General features: G+C 48.7%; 1 protein-coding gene across 1 annotated transcript in view; it reads left to right on the top strand.

Annotated features, from left to right (window-relative positions):
- ush2a (Usher syndrome 2A (autosomal recessive, mild)) overlaps positions 1 to 5,000 on the top strand; it is a 582,756-nt gene that overhangs the window by 105,779 nt on the left and 471,977 nt on the right. The window lies entirely within an intron of this gene.

Raw genomic sequence — 5,000 nt, 5'->3', positions numbered from 1 at the left:
GGTGAGGAGGGGAAGAGAATTCACATCCTCACACTTCCCTCCCCTTCAGGAGTCTCGAAACCAGGGTGGAGAGACGAGCCAACCCCCCACCCCTCCTGGTCTCAGGATGGGCCCGAATGCTGGCCCCAGTACTGGCCATCTGTGGCCTAGTCACACCTGGGCCTACAGTGAGGCCAAGGCAACACACCTCTGGGGTGTCTTCAGTAGCTGTCCCCTTAGCCAGGGACCTGGTAGCAGTTGCATTCTTGAATGGTGTCGACTGCACCAACTCTTGCAAAACAGGTACGTCTTGGCCCAACACCACATCCTGACCAAGACCGTCCACTATGCCTGCTTTCAAATCATACGTCCGACCCTTTACCTGAAGGCGGACCTTTCCGATAGGGTAATTATGCAAATCCCCATTAATGCAGCGGACCCGGATTCTTCCCCCAATGTGGCTCTCCACCAGGAGAGGGTGCACCAGGGTCCGGGTGCTGCCGGTGTCCAGCAAGGCCCTTGCTGGCCTGCCGTTCACAGTTACATCTGTCATCGGACCTCTGCCGGTATAGGCTGATGAACTGGCGGACAACTCACACCGGCCACTAGCTTTAGCCCGCTTGATTGGGCACACTCTGATGAAGTGGCCGGCTCTTCCACAAAAGTGACACACCCTCCTCTGGGTGTCGACTGTGGGTCGCGTGTTTGGGGTGCCCCTCTGAGGTAGGGACCACCTTCTTCGCCGACCCCTCTGCTGCTCCTTCCGTCCAGGTACACCGTCACCGCCATCGTTCTTCTCCACTCGACCATGTGCTGTCCGATCCTTGCCCAGGGCACACAACTCCTCCTCCTCCTCCTCCTCCGGTTGTGGAAGGCAGCTGTCGTCGTTCCCCTCTGGCTTCCGAACAGGAACAGCACGGTTTCTTCTGCGCTTTCTCCCCGGACCTCCAGGCCTAACTCTGGTTGCTGGCCTGTTTTCATGGTCCATTTGGAAATTCTTGGAACTCTCCTGGGGGTTGCAATCTCCCACCACATATCTGATACTGGCGACCAAGGTCCGTAGAAACTGCTCCAGCTTCAGCACCTCAGTGACGTCTTCGGCAGTCTTCTTCGACGGGCCACTCCACTTCATGAAGAGCTTGTGGAGGTGGGTGCATTCGGCAGGGAGCACAGGTGCAGAAGTCACCGGTAACCTTGACGCCCCTGGAGCCTGAGCTGCTGGTACCGTCGCTGAAGCTGGAGACGATGCCGGGGTTGAGACTGAGACCACCGCTGCTGCTGCTGCCGGCGCTGGGACTGGAACCGCCGCTGCCGGCGCTGGGACTGGAACCGCCGCTGCCGGCGCTGGGACTGGAACCGCCGCTGCCGGCGCTGGGACTGGAACCGCTGCTGCTGGTGCTGGGACTGGAACCGCCGCTGCCGGCGCTGGGACTGGAACCGCCGCTGCTGGCGCTGGGACTGGAACCGCTGCTGCTGGCGCTGGCGCTGGGACTGGAACCGCTGGCGCCGGAACTGGGACTGCCGCTGGAGCCGGAACTGGGACCGCCGCTGGAGCCGGAACTGGGACCGTCGCTGGAGCTGCTGCTGGAGCCGCCGTTGCTGCCTCCACTTCCTGCCGTAGCTGGTGCATCTGCTGCTGCATCCTTGTCCAGCGCTGCTCCTGCATCTGCGCTTGCTTCTCCAGGAGCTCGCGTAAGGCAGCAAACTCTGACGATTCAAGCCTGCCCCCTCCGGCCTGCATCTGGACCGCAGGTGCGTCAGTCTCCTCCTGGTCGGACCGGTCTTCTCCGATGTCAGGTCGCAGCTCCTCGGGCTCGTCTGGGTCCTCCCGCAACAGCCTCTGGTTGTCCATCCTCCACCAACGTCTTTTAAAACAACCGCGTTGGCGTGCACCTCTTTTCCCACCTCTTCTCTCCAGGTTTCAGAGACGTAACATCCAACACTTCTGACACCACTTGTGAGGATGCGAGCAGTCACCCCCATGTGGGGGGTAAGGCAACCATGGAGATTGGAGGAAAAACGGAAACAAGGTGGTCAGAAATCCAAAAAATAGATGGAATTTTATTTTGAACAGTGTAGTTTTCAATGTCCAAGTGCAAAAATATTTACGGTCCAAAAATCCAACAAAAATATCCAACAAAAATGGCAAACATGATATTCAGTTCCAAAAGTGCAAAATGTCCGTACAAAAAATAGTGCTTGAGAAATGCTAACAAAAATGCTAGAGGCTTTTAGCTCCGGTATAGCAAACACAGCTCAGCAAAAATATGTAGCATGAAAATCAGAGTAATGCACTTACATTGTCAGGCAGCGTCACAGAAAGCCTCCTTGCCCCTCTCTCACCAAATACAGAATGAGGGCCTCTTAAATAGGAAACCCCCTTAGCACTAAATCACACCAATCAGAGTCCCCTGAAACCCCATTGGTTCTACTCCCTAAACAACCAATCACATTTCCCCACATAATATTTACAATATTAAAATTGGCCAAAATAATATCAAAAGACGAATAGATTAAACCCCCACCAATGACATGTCATAACATAATAACCAAAATTACAAATAAACAACCAAATGGCGAAAACAACAAACAAAATGGATCGCAGACAATATGACAGTTTGAGTGACAGTTTGACATGGGCATAAAAGTTGCGCTCTCCCAGCGGAAGCGCTTTCGCTGAGGAAGGATGGAGGCGGAGCTGGTGTGTGCAGTGGACTGGTGAGTGGAGGAATGGATGGTGAATGTTTGTGCAGTGAATGAGTGGACTGGCGGGGAAACTGTGGTGCGTTGGGTAGTAGAACATGCTAGCGGGTACCTCACTAGATGCTGTGGATGTTATGGAGGGACTGTTTTAACGGCAAAGTGTGAAATATGAAATGCGATGAATGAGAACCTCGTGGTTAATGGCGCCGCCCGCGACAACCAAAACTGTTCAAACTTTTCCCCCCAAAGTCACAACATTCTCCCCAACCAAACCCGACACAACACTGTCCATTTACATGTTTCACAAGTCCAGAATCAGTATTCTGTGTGTGTGTGTGTGTGTGTGCGTGTGCGTGTGTGCGAATACGAGTGCTCCGTTTGCGCAACCGAGAGAGAGAGACAGAGTGTCACTTTATGCGCTTGCTGTTGCAAACGCTGTCCGTGCGCATTCATAAACGGAGCGGTGAGGAGGGGAAGATAATTCACATCCTCACATACTGTATATATATATTTTTTTTTAAAGCATTTCTGAAAATAGGGGCCCACAAGGGTGCGGGGCCCACGAGGGTGCGGGGCCCACCGGTGAGTCAGTTCTCCGCCGCTAATTATGAGGGGGCCCCTTTAAGCCAAAAGTGCGCGGGCCCTGTTTCTCCTCCAATCCAGTCCTGCTGCTGTCACTGCCACTGCTGCTGCCCACCACATACTCCACTCTCTCAAGTCTCTAGTTTTGTGCTATTATTCCACCCTATGTTCAGAGTTCTTTAAGTATATAGAGATATGCCATTGTAATAGATTGCTATGGACACCTAACATGACCAGGTTCCGGTCTGCCTAAAGGGGCGTGTCATAATGCTCCTAGCATTGAATAGAACAGTCCTTAGGTCTGCCTAAAGGGGGATTTCCCCCCCTCCCCCTTGCAATAATAGAACCCGGAAACAATGGGTCAATGGAACCTCTCTCTCTACTCTCTCTGGTATGTTGCTCTTATACTGTACACACAAAGTGTAATCTCAAATGCGTTGTATTATTGTTCATTGGGTAACACTTGATTTTAGGGATACATCTATAAGCACTAATACATACAATGTTAATGCCTGCATAAGTAGCTTGTAAGGTATGTACTAAGCAAACGCTAAGGCCTACTAGGTCCTAGGTACTAGGTTAATTTGGTAATAAATCCTTTATTGTGCATGAACAAGACATTTGCGAATACATGCCTAACAAATGTTTAATTTTGCTTTGTACATGCCTAACAAGTTACTTATGCAGGCATTAACATTGTATGTATTAGTGCCAATAGATGTATCCCTAAAATAAAGTGTTACCAGTGTAATCTCAAATGCGTTGTATTATTGTTTATTGTGTGCTATATGCACATTGCATATTGAGGCTGCATATCGTCGCTGTCGGTTGGAAACCTTGCATTTCCAAAATGGTTACTTTTCAGGAAACACCAAAAACCATTTAAATTCTACATAAACAAATGATGTGTTGTCAAAATTGGTACAATAACTCTACTATTCAACTAGACTGCCTGTGCAGTCGCCTTCGACTGCTTAAGGTATATCCCCGAAACGCAACGCTTCCAGTCCCCCATCATTCCTACAACTCCCGTCCACCTTTTCATAAACGTATATGATAAATACAAAATATTAAAGAAATATATTTAATATCTATACATAGATCAATGACGTCTATAGGCTTAAAACCAAATGACTATTGTGAAAATGAAGCAAAAAAGGGGGCAAATGGTAACACTGTTTTAATGGTTCACTCTTACAGTGAATATACCACATTAGGTACAGTGTAATAACCATTGTAACAATATTTAATACCATGTAATACCAGTGGAACACCATGTACCAATTTTGTACTACATCATGTATTTTTGTGTAAGTGGTATTACATGGTATTGCATATTGTTACACTGGTATTACACTAGTATTACATGGTATTAAATATTGTACACTGGTTATTACACTGTACCTGGTATTGCATATTGTTACACTGGTATTACACTAGTATTACATGATATTAAATATTGTTACACTGTACCTAATATGGTAGATTCACTGAAATGGTGAACTGTTAAAATAAGGTAGTACCGGGCAAATCAATCCACCCAGTCAGAAGTTATGGGCCAAATAAAAAATCTGCCATTTTGAAACTGTTGACCTCCAAACTCAAGTCAGTTCATGAACCTACCCTAGAGCATTAACACACCAAATCTGGGACAAATCCATCCGACTGGTCAGAAGTTATGAGCTAAACAAAAATTCGGCCATCTTGAATTCAGCCATCTTGAAAGTGTTGGCCTC

The sequence above is a fragment of the Engraulis encrasicolus genome, chromosome 19 (genome assembly GCF_034702125.1).
Source record: "Engraulis encrasicolus isolate BLACKSEA-1 chromosome 19, IST_EnEncr_1.0, whole genome shotgun sequence".
Taxonomy (NCBI): Eukaryota; Metazoa; Chordata; class Actinopteri; order Clupeiformes; family Engraulidae; genus Engraulis; species Engraulis encrasicolus.
Note: the sequence above shows the minus strand (reverse complement) of the source record. Positions and strands in the feature narration are given on the sequence as shown.